The following is a 19,734-nucleotide window of genomic DNA, read 5'->3' as shown; positions in this document are numbered from 1 at the left end:
AGAGTTATGATATAAGGGTCCATGCATCAAATAAAAGCTTTTTTTTTTAGACCAGATGAGTAGTCCGACAAGCATATACATACTACTGAGATGCTATGTAGACTTAATGATGTATGCATCCAAATGCAGCCTTAAGATGATGTGTGTACATAAGCTTGTTTAAGTGTGACAGCAAATACTTTTCCCTACAAGTCTGAAGCTGGACATATGTATTACATTTCTGTTCAATTACCTCATCCTCAGTGTTAGTAAGGTCCCACAATCATGGTCTACAGGAGGTGCATCACAACACCCTATCCATAAATTAAATATTTGACACCAAGTAATTGAAGGCAGCAGTGTGTGCAGACTTATGATACTCCACATGTGGTCGGAAAGGCCAAGCCAGAGCAGATGGCGTCTGACTCAGTTTTCTTGGCTCATATAGTGGATGTTTATGTTGTGACAATATATTGTCCATTTATCCATTTCTATTGCTGGTATTGGTTTACTCAGGAACATATGATTGTGTTACAGTGTCAGATTTGTTCTCACACACATCATGTAAATGTACTGCATGTGCTAACAATTTTTAAATATTTTCACCCTAGACAACATGACAGCTGATGAGGCACCTACATATGAGATGAGGTGTGACATATGCAAGGCAGACAGAAAGCTGCATAAATATAGGAACCTGCTAAGGCTGCGGTGTCCTGGGATGTTTTGAGACCAATGACACCAGCAATGCCCACATCTGCCAGTGGCCAGGACAGACCAGGGCCACGCGGACCAACACCCCATCCACCTATTCCCCCAGCTATTCCTGCTGCCTCACAGCTAGGGCACACACAATCCAGCAGATCTCCCAACTGATGTGATATTGTTTATGTTTTATCATATATATTTTAATATTTTAGGTGCTAAGATGTTAATTAGTTAGTTGATAGTATAGGTTTAGATAAGGTAGGTTTTAGATTTTTATAATATTTTAACTTTCTAGTTTTTATATATTTATATGTTTATAAGGTTTTACAGGGTGGGAGAATAATGTTTAGACATTGTTATTAAAAAAATATATATAAAAAAGAAATACCAAAAATATGTTTGTTTAGATAATAATGTGTAGCAAGTTTATGTGTAAGTGTAGTTTATACTGTTATTGTGTGACTGAGTGCTAAGAGGCACTTTGGGGGTTGATGTTTAACATGTCCTTTGTGCTTAATAATTAAGTTACAGTAGGATAAGTTGAGTTAGATTTAGGTAGTGTTTATGAAAGTTAGTTTAGGATACATAGCTGCAGATAGATTAGAATAAATTTAGGTATTTTTCGTAGTGTTTAGATTAGCTAGTGTAGTTTAGGTAGGTACATGATAAAATATCGAGAAAAGGTTTTTCTACTTTCACAGCCTGTTAATTATTCCATCAATATGAGTTTCTACCATTGGCTATGTTGAGTTAAGTACATGATGCTGCTATTGCCCTGCTGTATTTCAATGTTTTTGTGATTTTGAATGAGGACTATGGTCATCAGGTAGAGTATATCACATATGAGTATGTAAGTGGTCATCTTAGTGTGATTTGACACACAGGGCAAAACAGATACTCACTATAGCACTGTGTGTGAAAGAGTTACACAATGTATCATTTGTTTTTTGACAATATAGTACAGGCTATTGGCTATGCATGGTCACACACTGGTGCATTCCACTGATACACATACCCTTGCACAAATTAGTGCAGAGCTACCTGTTGGTTGCTGCTTACAACTCATGAATGTGGCCCCAACCTGCCTGAAGAACATCAATATTCCTTGGCATTGTGTACTTGCTGTGTGGCATGTATGCAAGTGACTTGGTGCACCAACTTTGATTGCTTTTAATACATTAGTCTCCTGTTTCCTCTAGGTCTGGGGAGGTTTTAATTTGCTCCTGGGTCTGTGATCTGGCTCTAAATTAGTCATCTGTGTGTATATTGTAAAAGTGATGTCATGTGTGGTCACACTCACACTCAATACCTCTCAGGGGCAGAGGAACACATAGGCCCTCATTATGACATTGGCGGGTGGCAGAGGCCGCCCGCCAATACCATCCCGCCATCAGGCCGCCTCTGCAGCCTGAATCTCACCAGCCCTATTATGGCTTTGCCGCAGGGCCGGCGGGCGGAAACAGAGTTTCCGCCCGCCGGCCCATCAGGGAACAGGGCCTTAACATTGCAGCCGGCTCCTAATGGAGCCGGCGGCAATGTGGCGGTGTGGCGGGTGCATCAGCACCCGTCGCGCGTTCCACTGCCCGTAATTCGGGCAGTGGAATGCACAATGGGGCTGTAAATGGGGGGCCCTTGGCATGGGCAGTGCAGGGGCCCCTCGAGTCCCCCATTCTGCCAGCCTTTCCATGGCAGTGATTACCGCCATGGAATGGCTGGCGGATGGGGACTCGTAATCCCCAGCGCTGCCCTGGCAGATTACAACCGCTGGAACTGCCAGGCTGCAGGCTGGCAGCAGCCTGCCGGTTTTGGCGGTTTGACCGTGGCGGCTCCCCTACGGTCATAATGTTGCGGCCGGACCGCCACTTTGGCGGCAGTCCTACTGCGGCCATGATGCAGGGTCATAATGACCCACATAATGTCTATGTATTACAGTGGACATTTCAACAGCAGTTATCATTACTACATGGACCAGTAATAATTTGAAGTTGCATTTCATGCATATTGACAACCAAGGTGTTTGATTTGCCTTGTACATTTTTGTGCAACATAGGTATGATGCTAAATCTTGTGTTCATGTATACCTGCATATGATCAGTGCTAGTATTATAACAGATTTTTAGGGTCTCTTAAATGTAAACATTGAGCATTGCTTGTTGAGGTTTTCTTGTTCCCAGAGCTTATTTGTGGATGAGTGAAACATATTCATTGGCTCACATGCCTCACAGGCCGTGTTTGAACCATGTAAACATTTGTGTGTTTAGCCAGGTCTTTTGAATGTGTGGCAGTCCAGAATCTAAAGCTTAATTTCATGCAATGACTTTGAATTTGTAGAGAAGACATTCTTCATAATACATGTGGCAGTGGGTGACCATAATGTTTGGATATATAGAACAAGAGCAGGTGACAGGTTTCCTTGGCAATGAACTTCCTACTTTACCACCTGCCGAAGTGGAAGATTTCCTGTGTTCAGTTATCACAGATTCGATTGGCAACTTCCAAAATGACTCTGACTCTTGAAATCCGTCCTGTTTTATGCCATAGTTAACATTTTTAAATTGTCCTTTTAACCATGCTCAAGTGTATTTTTAACTTGTCATTATTGACATTTTTATATATGCCTTAGGTTAGATTTTAATAGCTTTATAATGAGGCTTTGAACCACCTTTGAGGCAGTAGCTCATCACCAACAGGTGGGTCATCCAGGGCAGGCTTCTGCACAAGAGGTGTTGATTGTCCATATGTAATTCATTAAATGTATCTTTTAATCATGCTTTATTATAGACGTTGACAATAGTATGCTGTTTGACATACATACTTTATTAACAATCACTTTATGTTACACATAAATGTGTTTATCATGCGTTGCCACAAATGAATGAAGCCAACACAACAACCATTAGGTACAAAATACAATTGGCTAACATGCCTATCCTGTATGTCAGAAGTAGGGCTCATGTTAATCCTCACAAGAGAGTATCACTGAAAATCTGTGACATTTTACCACCCTTGTTGCCAACACAACTACGCCCAGACAATTCCCCCTCCAGCCATCTCCAAAACCGGCCCATCATCCTGGCCAACTGACTCATCTTGTCACTTCACACTTCCATATTTTGCAGCCTCCTGCTTTGACATATGTAGCATAGTCAGACTTGTGTGCTTGCCTTCTGACACCTGCAACACCTTTTGCCAGGACTATATCACATGTCAAGTGTAGTGCACTAATGTCCTATACTATGACATCTTTTCGCAGCTACTACACATGTGCAATACTATCAAAAGGAAGCAGTGCATACCTTCACTCAGGCTACCTTGCCACACATATATCACCCCTCTCCTTCATGAGATCCAATGGCTCCCAATTCAGACCCACTGCCAGTTCAATATGCTCTGGCACACCTCCAGGACACTACAGTCATAGGGTTGCACCAAGGTCTCACACCATCTATGCTTCCAACAGTCATTGACCTCTGGTATGCATTACGTGGATCAACCACCCCATCAATAGTCATTTGTACAAGAAAGGAGGAAGTGTTTTGAATGTAACCGAAAACACCTGTGAGGTCTGACCCAGCACTTCAAGACAACTATGTGCATTGTGGGTTGATGCTTGTAACAGTACACATAGCTGTTCACATGATCCTACTTGGAGATTTCCACATACAGGTGGCCTTGATCCCCTCTCATGTGAAAAGTTAATCCCCTGGCAACCCTATTCCATTCCATTGGTCTCAATCCACTTTTGGCTGCGTAGCGTCAAGACAAATCCATGTACCTCATGGTGTAGGGGCCCTGTACTGTAGCAGTCAGGTTGGGCAGGCTTCTCATGTCCATGCATGATGTGCTGCTCCATTCAAGGTTATTTGCTTTGTAGTGTTGTTTATTTTAGTCCTGGCCACTCTGCTCAAACATTAAAACCCAAGTTGGGGTATTCAAAGGACAATCTGGTCTGGGGCAGCACATCCAGCATGGACATCAGAAAGTTGTCTGAGCTGGACTAGACCAGACAAAGGCCCTCATTATGATCCTGGCAGTCTATTGACCGCCAGGGCCACTGTGGCAGTTTCACCACCTGGTGTGGCATCCTTCTTTGTGCTACCTTTCCTTATGAAGGCTGCGAGGAGAAATTAAGAATATCGGCAGCAGTGTGCCCTATGAGGCATCCCAGTTTCCAAGATTCTGGAGTTCTTTCTTCCAGAGTGGGTGTTGGATTCTGGTTCAGCTGTGGTTGTCCATTGGTCCATGTTGGCTATGGCTCTGGCTTTGTTTGGTCTGGTGTGGTCAAATTAGTTTGGGACAACAGTCTCTTGTTTCTTTCCATTTGAGCCTCCTCCCGTGGGGTTGATGCTTTTTCTTGTTTTCCATTTGCAATGGGCTCCAGCAGTTGGTTGTGCTGACGTGCTCCATGTCTCGGCCTCCTCCTTTGGCTGGGGTTTTGGTGGAAGTCGCCTCGGGTGGAGGTGGCAGTTTCTGGCTGAGTTGTTCTGGGTATCTCTCTCTTTTTTAGAAGGGTGCCTGCTTGGGCGTCCTTTGCTCCCTTTGTCAGAGATTGTCTTTTCCTGCCTACGTTGTGTGCTGTGACCAGTATTGGCTGAGGGGTTCTGGTCCGTGTACTCCTCTTTTGTTCTGGTATGTCTGGATGTATCGCTTTGGGATGCTGCTGTTTTTGGTGTGGCATCCTTCTAGGTGGTATATTTCCTTATGAAGGTTGGGTTTTTGGCCCGGGTATTCTCAGTTGTAACAAATGGGACAAGGTCAAGGGAGACCTGGGGATAATGTCCTATTACTTACCAGTAATCTTCATTACTCCTGGCTCTGTGGTCCTTGTCCCATTCATTACATCCCTCCCTCCCTCTGCGAAAAGAGACCTTCATTTGGAGGGCATAGTAGCTCAGAAGAAAGTCTGAGTAAGTAAGGCTTAGGTACTCCCGATGGGAAGGGAAAGGGAGCCAGTGTTCCCAGTATTGCATTTGTTCATTTTTATGTCAGTGAGATAGATATATCTCACTTGTAATGAATGGGACAAGGACAACAGGAGCAGGAGTGGACATGGATAGAATTTCCTTCTTGCAGCTCACAAGCAACTGAGCGATACTGGAACACTTTGATACAATTTGATGGTACAAAAATGCTACTTATCTGCTGCTACTGTGGAGGCAGGTCAAATGGCTGCACTGGGTATGACAGTATAAATAAGTTATTTAACCAATACTGTGAAGGCGTGTTAAATGTCTGCACTGGGTGTTACTGTATGACCAATTTGTTAAAAACAGTTACTGAAAAAACAAATATGTAAGCACCCATCTATTGAACATTTAACTGATGGACATTTTACTTTTTGACTTCTCAGTTAGGCACTATTGGAGCCCCACTTTAGGCCTCTATGTTTGGCTCTGATTTTCTGGGAGGTTTTGAAAGCCTTTTAAATACTTGCTATTTACTTTGGGTGTTTTGTGCAGTGGCAAGATGCCAGATTGTGCCTCTTCGAAGCACCTGGTGAACTGTGGTAAAGGGTCCATCTAGGTGGAACGTATATTGCCTTAAACTGAGTTTGTATGATAAATAAGGATCAGGAAGTATTTCGGTCTGTATTTAGGTATTTCTTGAGAAGTGGTGCACGCCACAATTCTTTTTTCCCTTAAGCGTCCAGGTAAAGTACAATGAAGAACGCTACACACATTCTTCTTGAAGGTTTCCTCTACTCCAGGCATTCAGTGACTCGAACACTGCCTGCACTTCATCCACACCTGAATGAAGCTCGATCCCACCAAGAGACAGTCTCTACAATTCAGCTTAAACAGCAAGCAACTGCTTCTCCAAACCTAGCTCAAAGCCATGAGAATGGTTTGATTTATTCTGAACACTTGCCCTGTGTCAAGTTCATCAGATTCATCCTAGTCATGGGTTGCATCCTTTTCATCAAGAAAACCATGGCAGTCTAGTACCAGCTCTTGCTACTAAAGAAATTGAAACTGTTTCTCCCAGAACGTGACTTTTCAATTGGCTTTCAAACTTCCATACACTGACATATGGATTGTGGGAACACACTACACCTTGGCCTCCGAGACTCCACAATTCCCCACTTAAGTGCATGGTACTTCCTTGCAGCACAAATTAAGGGCCATATCAGCCCCAGCATAATGGAACTCCACTGGATTCCTTTCCACCCTGTACAATCTCACCACCTCCAGTGGCTCTCTATGAGGACAACAACAGACTGGAAAAGAAGTGTAAAAAAGAACAAGCATTGTCGAAACCAGTAGTTCTCACATATGAGAGCTATTGGCTTTGGCTATGTTTTGTACCCATGCTGTACAGTGGTACAGATGCTTTAAAGTTTAACCAAAACGTTAAAATGCACCATGATGCAGCCAGGGCTAATTCACTTTTTAAGTGCATTAATGCTTAATGGATCATAGTCCTTTTTTAATCATTATTTTTAGCCATGATGCACAGCAGCCACATTGCTATACATCATAGCTACAATCATTGCTAAAGTCAGCAATGTCCATGCTGAACAGCATGTACAAAAGACAATGGCAGAGCAAATAATCTTAAAGACTGGAACTATTTGGCTTTGCCAATGCTTGTTAGGTCTCGGCACAACACCACTGTGGTTCAGAGAAAATCGGTTAATCTCCCCAAGCATAAAAAATATGACAGTTGTGTTCAACAACCAAGCTGAAGCAAGCAGTAATTGGTACATGCTCCAGCCAAAAGAGGAGGAAGTGAAGCCGGCATGCTCTGGCCAATTACAAGGCAGCAAATAAGAGTGACAATGAAGTCCATTAGGGTTAAACATAGACGGGCTACATGCTTTTGTTGTATACAATATCTCTTGCAAGTGAGAGCGCATGGAGCACGTGTACTGTTGCAGGCAAGAAACTGAAGAGCAAGGCAACAAGCCTTATCCATTTGTGCATCAATGGTCTTGATTGGCATCCCCATAGACATCAGATTTGTCCCAATACCACTTCAATTGAGGAAAAAGCTGAAGAAACACCTCTTTAAAAAAGCACTGTGTCACAACAAAGTAACAGTTTACTTCCCCTATCAGAACTAGCTTTCCCTCCAATTCAGTAACTCATTGACTACACCTTTGCCTTGACATTGCTCACTGATCTGGTGCATTTTGGCAAGCATTGTGCTATATAAATACTATATACATAGATAACAGACATAGAGCACTGTGTATGCACAATGAAATATGGTGTTCAAATTCATGACTACTGGCCAGCCCATGAGAATTATTTGCTTCTCTGTGGAAGGACAAAGTACCAGCAGCCATTTTAGGGCTAATACACCAGTGAATTTGACTGTAAAGTACTCAGAGGCTGTAGAGGTATGAGTTACCCTGAGTGGCAAAGATACCTTGTGGGTCCACCAATCGTATTTTTACTGCAGTTCCACAATAGCTAAAAGATTGAGATTTATAATTTTGCTAAACATGTCATGCAAATAATGTCTTTTGTGGACTAGACTTTCCTGTGTGTTGATGACTGGGATTGCATGTTTCAGGTTCACATTAAGTGGGTAAGGCATTTTACAACTGTACCTGTATACAGTGTAGCAAATCTTAGGGATCCAGCAGGTATTATATACCCAGTCTAGCCCTGTGCAAATTTGGTCTGGTGTAATGTGCTGAAACCGAGGCACATTCAGTACCCCCTGCATCCTGCATGCCTTCCCATTGGAGCAGAAGCCTCCAGATGGTGAAGGGACATTCATATTTTCAATTCTAACTGGGCCTAAGTGAAGGACTGATTAAAGCACCACAAGTCCACCTTTTGAGAAGTAACTTCATGGTTGGGAGCTATCTGGAGCCTAACACCTAAATGTCAATGCAATTGAGAGAAACAAAGCCACACAATGTGTTATCACTTTACAACTATGTAATAGAAACCATGATCTGGAGGCAGGTTTTTTTTGGCCTTCCAACCTGGTCATTCAAAAAATATATATTAAGAGTGGGTATATGTTAGAAATTGGGTTTTTGGTTGGCAGTCAGGTTACCCCCTGTCCAAGCAAGAACCGTCACTCTAGTCAGGGTAAGTCACACACAATCCAAATTATCCTGTGCCCACCCTCTGGTAGCTTGGCACTGAGCAGTCAGGCTTAACTTAGAAGGCAATGTGTAAAGTATTTTTGCAATGAATCATACAATAACACAATATAGCACCACAAAAATACACCACACAGTGTTTAGAAAAATTTATAATATTTATCTGGATATTTGTAGGTCAAAACGATAAAAGATGCAATATGAATTTGTAAAGATATCAGTGAAAAGTGATATAAACTGTCTTAAGGCTTTAAAAAGCAAACAAAGTCTCTTTCAAGCACAAAGTACCTGGTTTGGAGTGGAAAATCTCTGCAGAGGGCCGCAGAGGAGGAGGTGCGTGGAAAAATGGTGTGTGCGTTGGTTTAGCCCCTTCACACACGGACTTGCATCATTATTTTTCATGCGGGGAGACGTGTGTCATTCTACGGGAAGAAAAATGGTGTGTGCGTCGGTTTTGCCCCTTCACACACGGACTTGCGTTGTTATTTTTCACTCGGGGAAGACGTGCGTCGTTTTCCGACCCGCGGACCGTCTCCTTCTATGGATCACGGGATTACCAGATGTCCCATTGTCTGTGCGTGGATTCCTCGGCTTGGTATCCGGCTGCACGTCGTTCTGTGAGGCTGTGCGTGGAATTTTCTTTTTCACGGCAGGCATTGCGTCGATTTCCTCTCTGGAAGTCGGGCGGCGTTGTCCATGCGAGGCCGTGCGTCGAAGTTCTGGTCGCACTGCAGGCGTCGCGTTGAGCTGCATCTTTCTGGATCAGCATGCAGTGAATTTCTCACTGCGGAGCAAGCTGTGCGTCAAATTTTTCGGCGCACGAGGAGTCCAAATGAAAAAGAGAAGTCTTTTTGGTCCTGAGACTTCAGGGAACAGGAGGCAAGCTCTATCCAAGCCCTTGGAAAGCACTTTTGCAGCCAGACAAGAGTTCATCAAGGCAGCAGGCCAACAGCAAGGCAGCAGTCCTTTGTAGAAAGCAGACAGGTGAGTCCTTTGAGCAGCCAGGCAGTTCTTCTTGGCAGGATGCAGGTTCTGGTTCAGGTTTCTTCTCCAGCAAGTGTCTGAGATGGTAGGGCAAAGGCCCTGTTTTATACCCAAATGTGCCTTTTAAGTGGGGGAGACTTCAAAGAGTGGCTAAGAAGTGCGCCAGGTCCCCTTTCAGTTCAATCCTGTCTGCCAGGGTCCCAGTAGGGGGTGTGGCAGTCCTTTGTGTGAGAGAAGGCCCTCCACCCTCCCAGCCCAGGAAGACCCATTCAAAATGCAGATGTATGCAAGTGAGGCTGAGTACCCTGTGTTTGGGGTGTGTCTGAGTGAATGCACAAGGAGCTGTCAACTAAACCCAGCCAGACGTGGATTTTAAGGCACAGAAAGATTTGAGTGCAAAGAAATGCTCACTTTCTAAAAGTGGCATTTCTAGTATAGAAATATTAAATCCAACTTCACCAGTCAGCAGAATTTTGTATTACCATTCTGGCCATACTAAATATGACCTTCCTACTCCTTTCAGATCAGCAGCTACCACTTCAATAATGTATGAGGGCAGCCCCAATGTTAGCCTATGAAGGGAGCAGGCCTCACAGTAGTGTAAGAACGAATTTAGGAGTTTTACACTACCAGGACATGTAAACTACACAGGTACATGTCCTGCCTTTTACCTACACAGCACCCTGCTCTATGGGTTACCTAGGGCACACATTAGAGGTGACTTATTTGTAGAAAAAGGGGAGTTTTAGGCTTGGCAAGTACTTTTAAATGCCAAGTCGAGGTGACAGTGAAACTGCACACACAGGCCTTGCAATGGCAGGCCTAAGACAAGGTAAAGGGGCTACTGAAGTGGGTGGCACAACCAGTGCTGCAGGCCTACTAGTAGCATTTAATCTACAGGCCCTGGGCACATATAGTGCACATTACTAGGGACTTATAAGTAAATTAAATAGTCCAATCAGGTATGATCCAAGATTACCATGTTTAAAGGGAGAGAGCATATGTACTTTAGCACTGGTTAGCAGTGGTAAAGTGCGCAGAGTCTAAAAGCCAGCAAAAACAGAGTCCAAAAAGTGGAGGGAGGCAGGCAAAAAGTTAGGGGTGACCACCCTAAGGCATGTCAGGTCTAACAGTAAAAGTCACGTAAATGTGTGTAGCGTTATCACTCAGCAGTACTCAAAGTTCTGTGAGATTCCACAGAATTATGCAAGTAGAGTAATTCTGAATTTAGCATTATTTTCTTAGCACAAACATACCCCTCACGTCCAAAATGGCACAAAGATGCATTTTGCACAGAGAAATAGCACTAAATGCAACAGAAAATGAAAAACGAACATGAGCAGTTGCTTCTCCTTTCTAAATGTGCACTATGGTTTGGATTTTCCCCGAGCTTACTCCCAGCATTTTTCACAAGTTTCTTAGCGCAAAATGCACTGTTGCATCCAAAATGGCGTTGAGGATGCATTTTGTACTAAGAAAATAGTGCTAAATGTTACAGAACATGAACGGCAGAGTGAGCTACTGCTGGAGTTTGCTAAATTTGCTCTTGCTGTAAGATTTTTTTCCCCCCAAATCACACTTAATTATACGAGCGGGCGTAATCATGCTATTATGAGTAACTGCTAAGAGTACATGGTCAGAAGAAACACACAAAGTCATGATTTAAAATGTAACGCTGTGGTTAGCAGTGTGTGCGCTTGAGAGACTTTATTACTACTTGAATCATTTTTAGCAACCTTAGAATAACCACAGATTGAGAATAAAACAAGGTTCTAAATCAATGCTTTGTGTGCATCTCATTAGTGCTAGTTCATAGCTTACATTACTATATTACAAAAAGGATCTCTGTTTCAAAAGCAGTAACCCACTTATCTATCTACACAAAATACAAATCAGTGATCTGCATGTTACATGAAGTGCTTTGTAGTAGGCACAGTAAATAAGCCACAAAGTTTACCACTTATTCCAGTTCTAAAAAGTAAATACATAAATTGACTGTCAGTCTTCTCTTTTCATTACTCCGCCGCTCATGGTTCGACCCTCTTCGCGCTGCCACACATTGACAACCAATTTATGGTTTCCTGGATTAACTTTTATGCAATTCCAGCACTGCTTATAAATTAGTGCAACTGTCTATATTTTCTAAACATCTGCTACACAGTATTTTAATTTCTGTTTGTTCATAGTGGCCTAAAGCACTGTAATTCCGCCAAGGCCTCACATTGTTTCTGTATATAAAACACCTAATATTATTAAATATTTCAAGGCAGCTGAAGGCACAGAGTTCCCACCTCTAGGAGAGATTGCACCGAGACCAGCGCGCCAGCCCCACCTGGAGAATTCCTCAAACGCATGATGGAGTGTCGTCCACCGGCTGGCATGGCGGCTAGGGCATGCCAGCTGAAGGAGGTGCATTGCTGCAGCACAGTGTACCGCCCCTCACCTGCCAGCCCCTGACGATACATTGGGAGGCTCGGGTGATCGGTAAATTGATTGAAATTACCACCATGGTGCTTGTGTGGCACGCGGAGGTCACGATGAGGCGACAATTTACTCCTCTTCTCCTGGTCACAACTGAGAAAGGCTGGGGCGAACAGGTGCGTCTCAGACTAGTTTCGTTATCATGTGCCAATAACATGAGGCCCGACTGTTGCTGGTATTACCAACGTGATGTGTTATAGCCTCCTGTTGTCTTTGTAGGAGCCGGGCAACAGGGGCAACGCGACCTGGCTGCACGTGTTGGTACTTTGCCTATAAACTCATCCGTGGATGCACCCCGTCACTCACTCACTCGTTTCTCCTCAAACAAAGCCTTAAATGTGCCTTGAAGACGCTCCCGCCTCTATTCCTCATTGTAATTCCTCTCACGCCGTCCCGTTTCCTCGTCACACACTCACCTGCACGTCTGCCGGTCGCCTTTTCGCTCCCCTGGAATGGCGTGTGCGCGGTCCCTGTGGTCCTGCGGAGCGCTGCTGCTGCTCTGGTGCGGACGGAGGCGGCTGTGGGCAGGGCTGTGCCCTGTTCCTCTGGTGCTCCAGGGGCGTCTGTGGGAGGGTTGAGCTCCTCTGCCGCTCCAGTGCAGAAACTGGCTAGGCTGCTGGGCAGGGCTGTGACTCTGGCGTGATGCAGCAGGCATGTGCACGCACACACAGGCTGTGAAGGTGCAGTTCGCAGCACGGTTACACCTTGCCAGGAGTGACACAACACTCATGTGTCGAGGCTCCGCTCGCCAGCTCAGCCCCTTCACTAGCCAAAAGGAGGTCAGACAGTCGACACCGCTCTTAGCAGGCCAAGGAGTCCTCCAGACAGCAGTGGAGCTGAACCAGACACTTTTCAAGTTATTGAAGCCTCCAGAAGTGAGCGGTAAGAGCACCTGTCTCCACCACGGGCTCCTGGTCGCCCCCTTCTCCTCTTCCATCTACCAGTCTTTGCGTTCCATCCTCTCGCTTGCTTTTATCCCCCTTTATCAGCATGTAAGCTGCTGGCACATATGGCACACCACATGCACCACACACAACCACCATAAGGACGCGCCAAACACGGCGCGCATTATCCACATACATACACTGACAGGTAACATACAGATCAGGACACCACTAACACACAAACAAAAGTGCACATGCACACTCATGCAGTGTCCACAGCATACACGGCACAATGTGATGACTAACACGGACCAAGACCACAAATATACACCTCTCACATCTCACCAGGCACACCACTCGCTGCATAGGCACCATAATCACATCACGTGCACACGACACATATCATACATTATATACGATCAGGCACACTGTCCTCGCAGAAACGCGCACCTTATTTCTTAAAACATTCCTTCAGTATGAGCTTTGTCTTCAGCCTCTCGAGTGTCTTTCATCCGACCCCTCCAACCATCTGCGCCATGAAGCAAAGTCCCCGATGCCCCTCCGTGTCTGTCACACTCCCCCGCCCTATCACAGCGCGGCATCTTTTCTTCAACGTGTCTGCGTTTTCTGTATTTACCTCGCGCTCCTTGACCCCCGCTTTCTCCTTTTGTCACTTCTTGTCTCCTCTCCGGCATGTTCGCTTTTCATTTATTCTAGTGAAAGCCAAAAATATCACAAATTCGACACTTCCGCAGTAAGTTCAAAACAGAAGTCTTATAGTTGCTAGCTTCCCGGCTCAAAGCGTTTGAGGTACGTGAGACAGCGATGGTTACCGAGCGGAGCTGTAGTGGTGCAACACCTGCGTTTGCAGGGCACCTTTCAGCGTTACAAACCTCAATATCTTTTCTTATCATTGATTATTTTATGTTGGAATCTTACGCATCGCAACACAAATAATTGTCTTCAACCTGCATTTTTATCAGCTGTATTTTTAAAGCGCGGACTTATCCACAAGGGGCGTCGGGGGGGGGGGGGGGGGGGGGGGGCGGGGAAGGGGCAGCGGGGCGAGGATTTCTTTACATTCGTTCATTTAAGACAGTACTTATCACATACATTGGTGTAAGCGATGGAAATTATGTTATTGAGCAGATACGGTTTGAAGATATAGGCTGTTCCCTCCTTTCGGAAGAGAAGGAGATTCGTATTAGTCTATTTTGATCAGGGGGAGAGTTCCCGGGTGGCGGACGGGAGTAAACCTTTTGAGATGTCTTTTGTGTACAGGATTTCCTGGATCAGGCGGCTTCTGCTTCTGATGTGTGTGCGGCGGCCTCCGATGGGTTGAAGTTTGTCATGAAAGTGGAATGGCGGCGTGGTACATAACACTTTATGAACTATGCAAACAATCTTGAAGCCAATCCTTGCTTCCAAGGAAAGCCTGTAAAGGTGGCAATTAGGCTATACACAGCATCAGAACAAGTAACGGAGGTTAAGTAGAATGGAAGGTGTAGCTAACAAGTTATTAAGCACACATAACATTATCAAGAAGCAAATGGAGTTAACTGCGCTCTTCTCCATAGAAGGTCGGTAAAGGTCCAAAGAGGGATGTAAGACTGAGCCACACATGCCATTACAACGTACGCCTTTACCAAGCATCCAATGCCAAGCAATGCCTTTACCACGAAAGACTTTACCATGCATGCCTTTACAATTAAATTGCAAGTATATACTAGATGTGAAAAAACTCTATTATTTATATATATAGTTAGGTTAGGACCATTACCTCCCGTCCCTCCCTCGCCTTCCTTTCCACCAATGAGGCTCCCTATCTCCTCCTAGACCCCTCCCTTCCCCTTAAGAAAGCCCCTCCCACCCCCACCACCTCCTGTTCTTTTTGTCTAACCCCGCTAGACTTACCTTTTCCTTCTCCTCCACTGCGGGGCCTGGGGGGGCATCGTCTTGACTCTCGGTGAGTGCGGAGCACCTCGCTGGGAGTTTCCCGGCGGTCGCTTCTTCCGGTGGCAGGCGGTGCTGCCTTGGAGACGCGTCCTTGGAGTCGGCTGACGGAGTCAGTCGGCTCTGTGGTGGCTGGGGATGTGCTTCCGGATCTTCGGCTCACGTTTGCTGGCTTGATATGCCGGTTGTGATTATTTGAATTTTGGCGGTAGGACGGGCGTTTCTGCCCGCGTTTTTTATGGTTTGGGGTTAATTGTTGCACTTTTCTCATTTGCTGCTGTTGAATTAGGGGGAGGGGGGCTTTCTCCATTATTTTACTGGGTGCTGTTGGCCTCTTGGGTACATTTCTTATTGGGATAATGTCGAGGCAGGTTCCTTCCAAGCGGCGCAGGATTGTCTCTTCTTCTTCTTCGGGGGAGGATATTGCGGTTCCCCTTCCCACTCCTGGTGGACACCAGGTTGCGCTAGGGGTTCCTGCGCCTCTCATGTCCAGAGAGGAGGTTCAGGACATGATTGAGGTGGCTGTGTCTTGTGCTCTTCAGGCTGGAGCATCTAGACCTGGACGTTCTACGGCATCCCGTCCTTCAGGGGCTGCGGAGGGGTCCTCTTCATCGGATGATGATGCTCCTTCTACTTCTTCTGGTGGGAAGTATGTCTCCAGGGAGGAGATGTGGGAGGTTCTGACGCATGTTTGGAAGTTGAACGGAGGGGATTGACGTGCTTAGGGGTTCCGATCGCTTTGAGTTCTACTTTGCTGGCTTCGTGGCGTCATTCCACGTTGCTGCCTTATGGACGGCAGTGGAAGGTTTTTTCTTCCTGGTGTTTGCAGCATAGGTTGGATCCTACGGCAGCTTCTCTGTTTGAGGTGAAGCAGTTTCTGCAGGATGTGGCCCAGTTGGATTTATCTGTGGCTTCACTGCGTGTGCAGTGGGCTGCGAGTCAGGCTTTTAGGGGTCCATGGCGTAATCTGTCTGATGAGAGTCATTTGATGCCTCAGTTTTTCCAGGGCCTTCTTAACTTGTTTTCCTCATCCGGTGCGGGCTTTTCCTTCCTGGGATCTTTCTTTGGTGTTGGATGCTTTGACTCTTCCTCCCTTTGAACCTCTGGATTCATGTGACTTACGTCATCTATCTTTTAAGACTTTTTTTCTGGTGGCAATTACTTCAGCCCGTCGTTTGGGGGAGTTGGGGGCCTTGGACTGCTCTTTTCCTTTTTGTAAGGTTTTTCCTGATCTGGTTGTGCTTGTTCCGGTTCCTTCGGTTGTTCCCAAAGTAAATTCGTCTTCCAACGCTTGACAGGAGGTTATCCTTCCTGCTTTTTGTTCCGATCCTTCCTCGGATGAGCAGGTTCGGTTGCATTCTTTGGATGTACTTCGGGCTTTGTTGGAATATCTACGGGTGGTTGCTCCTTTCCGGAAGGGTGATTCCCTGTTTGTTAATTTCGGTCCGGCTCGGAAGGGGGAGAAGCTGTCCACTGCTTCCTTGAGTCGTTGGGTTAGCTCTCTGATTTTGATGGCTTATTCTTTGAAAGGGGTTGTTCCACCCCAGGGGATACAGGGCCGTTCTACCAGGGGTATGGCTGCTACGGTGGCGGAGCTGCAGGGCGCTTATGTGGTGGACATTTGCAGTGCCCCTACTTGGGCCTCACCTTCTACCTTTGTTCGTCATTACAGACTGGCGGACTTGGGCGGTTTGGAGTCGGTATTGGGTCACAGTGTCTTGTTCTCTATGATGTAATAGGGGTGTGGTTGTATGGTGTCCTTTTTTGGTTGTGATTAAATTTGTTGCAACTCAGTGTCCGTCTCCTGTTTTTCTCTTGCTATGTCTCATTGGTGGAAAGGAAAGCGAGGGAGGGACGGGAGGTAATGCGTCCATTACTTACGATAATGGCATTACTCCTAGTCCTACTCCCTCGCCTTCCTTTCCATTCCCTCCCACCCTCCTGATACGGACCACCTGAGTTGCTGTTTGGGCTTGTTTCTGTACAGGAGGTGGTGGGGAGGTGCTTTTTTAAGGGGAAGGGAGGGGTCTAAGGGGAGGCAGGGAGCCTCATTGGTGGAAAGGAAGGCGAGGGAGTAGGACTAGTAGTAATGCCATTATCGTAAGTAATGGACGCATGTTTCGATAGGAAAAGCGTTTTTTGACTTGCCTATATTTTTTGTGCCCTTTGACGGATCTTCACAAAATGTTCCCAAAAAAGTGTGCCAGTTATTCTTGTTGCACATGGAAAGGGTGATCCGTCAAGTGGGGGCCAAGAAAAAAGGGGTGGGGGTCAAAAAAGCAGGTTTCCCATTTAATGCCCATAGGAGTTTCGAACACAACTACGTCTTGAAACGCAGGACAAAAGTATACCTCGCCATGCACTGCTAATTACAACACTCATGACAACTTCTATCATGTCAATAAAATTATAAATGAAACAGTAGCAGTTGATTATTGAATTATTGAAGGGGGGGTGCGAGTTATAGTTACCTCAGGGCACGAGTTATAGTTACTTGAAATAACTCTAACTATAACTGCTGAATTTCTGTGGTCTTGTACAAATAAATTCAGAACCTAATTATAACTTCCCTGTTACCTTTGTTTTTCTAAGTGAATATATATATATATATATATATATATATATATATATAGTTAGAAATGGGGTTTCTGGTTGGCTAGGGTATGCACCTCAGCCAGGCAGAACTTACCCACTCTAGTAAGGGCAAGGGAGTTACACGTCCAAGATAACCCCTGCTCACCCCCTTGGTAGCTTGGCACGAGCAGTCAGGCTTAACCCGGAGGGAATGTGTAAAGCGTTTGCACAACACACACAACACACGTGACGCAATATCCCCACCACAAAGGAAAAACAACACCAGATTATATGAAAATATACTGTATTGTACACAAGGCAATTATCAGACCAAACGTCACATATCAGTACTATCCTGCTACCTTAGCAGTTGTCAGAACGTTACACATTAGTTACTCTGCAACCTAGCAGTAGTCACACATAACACACAGGTTACTCAGTATTCTGCAACATAAGCGTAGTCAGGAAAACACGTTATTACATCACAGCACTTGTCATAAGAATATCATAAAATGCCCATAGTAGGAACATTAGAAAACATATGGCAAGTTAGAAAAACATATTAGCAAGCATGTCCATAAAAGGAACATTTGCATACACATATGTAAAAACATCAAACGCAGGTAGGTAATATATGAATCAAACAAAAGTCTGTAGAAAGAACTTTGGATTGTAACTATATTGGTCCTTTAAACAGTACCTGGTTGGATGAAGGCACCTCTAGTGCCTAGAAGGCGAACAATGGGGCCCCCAGCGCTCCTATGCGCAAAACGGGGGCCTCCCTTATACTCTGGGGTCAGAGGAGGGCGACATGCACCTCCTCTCTTTTATAGACAGGCCCCTCCAGGGACCGTGATTACTGGGGGCCCCTCAGGGCCTCAACCAGCCCTCACGAGGGGGGCCAAAGCCAGAAAAAACAACTTAGGGCAGGAGGGGGGCACCACGCACCCCCTCCTGTTTAATGACAGGCCCCTCCCGGGACCTGCGATCTTTGGGGGCCCCCCCGGGCCTCCACTGGCCCTTCCACCAAGGGGGGGGGGGGGCACAATAATGCCAGTTTTACCTAACAGCAGAAAATGAGCGTCCTGCTCCTAACGCAGAGGCCAGGGGGAAGTGGTCACTCCCCGCGCCTTCCCCTGGTCCTGCCGCGAAGCCACAAGAAGATCGGACCCCTCCTGGGGCCCGGGCAGACACTCGCCTGAACCCGATACGGGGCGCGAGTGTTCTTCCAGCTTTCCGGGCCACTGCAGTGATCTTATTTAAAGGGGCACAATGCAGCAAGGAGCCTACGAGCTCCCAAGGGTCCATAAGCGCTGATATCAGCGCTATGGCAGCCGCAACCACAGAGAAGCAACCCTCGTGAAGAAATGGATGCAGGGGTCAGGGGCCACAGCACCCTGCCCCTGGGGAGCAGAATCTTAAGACAAGGTCCTCAGGTGGAGTGCCCAGCTACAGGCCAGCACAAGGGAAAGGCAGCAAGTGGCAAGTCCTTCACAGTGACCAGGCAGGTCACAGGTCAGCACAGCAGCAGCAGTCCATGGCGGTTCCTGGTGAGTCCTTTCAGCCTTTGGTGTCCAGTTCCAAGATGATTCCAAGAGTCTCCAAATTGTGGGGAAAATTCCCCTGTACTTATAGTCAGTTCTTACAGTGTTTTACAATGGTAGGGAGAGGAGGTTCCAGCCAGTTACAACTGGTTCTGGGAGTGCCCCCTCTCTCCTTTCAGCACAGGCTCCAAACATCAGTGGTGGGTTAACGACCCTATTGTGTGAGGCCAGGGCACAGCCTTTACAAATGTAGGTGTGCCCCGCCTCTCCCTTCTCTCAGCCCAGGAAGACTATTCAGTATGCAGATTCACCTCTGTGACACCTCCACCCTCCCTGTGTACAGGCTGTCTGAAAAGTATGCACAAAGCCCCAACTGTCACTCTGCCCAGACGAGGATTGGAGTCAAGCTGCAAAACACCAGAGTCATAAGTACAGATAAAGGCGCACTTTTTAGAAGTGGCATTTCTGTGATAGTAATAAAAAATACACCCACACTAGTAAGCAGTATTTATTATCACCATCACAACCATACCAAACACGCCTACGCTACCCCTCATAAATCAGA

At 45.9% G+C, this 19,734-nt stretch overlaps 2 protein-coding genes across 4 annotated transcripts in view; one reads left to right on the top strand and one right to left on the bottom strand.

The window, feature by feature from the left end:
* LOC138283999 (dual oxidase 1-like) overlaps positions 1-13,667 on the bottom strand; it is a 785,394-nt gene extending 771,727 nt beyond the window's left edge. For 2 of the 3 annotated variants that reach the window (XM_069222330.1, XM_069222332.1), the window contains exon 1: positions 12,631-12,739. The gene's annotated coding sequence lies outside the window, so the exon portion shown is untranslated. Of the gene's footprint in view, positions 1-12,630; positions 12,740-13,548 lie in introns of those variants that run through there. The other variant, XM_069222331.1, reaches the window with a different exon arrangement.
* LOC138284000 (dual oxidase maturation factor 1-like) overlaps positions 12,997-19,734 on the top strand; it is a 415,581-nt gene continuing 408,843 nt past the window's right edge. Inside the window, exon 1 of the mRNA XM_069222333.1 lies at positions 12,997-13,096. The gene's annotated coding sequence lies outside the window, so the exon portion shown is untranslated. The remainder of the gene's footprint in view (positions 13,097-19,734) is intronic.

The sequence above is a fragment of the Pleurodeles waltl genome, chromosome 3_1 (genome assembly GCF_031143425.1).
Source record: "Pleurodeles waltl isolate 20211129_DDA chromosome 3_1, aPleWal1.hap1.20221129, whole genome shotgun sequence".
NCBI lineage: Eukaryota > Metazoa > Chordata > Amphibia > Caudata > Salamandridae > Pleurodeles > Pleurodeles waltl.
This window is presented reverse-complemented; position numbering and strand designations above follow the sequence as displayed.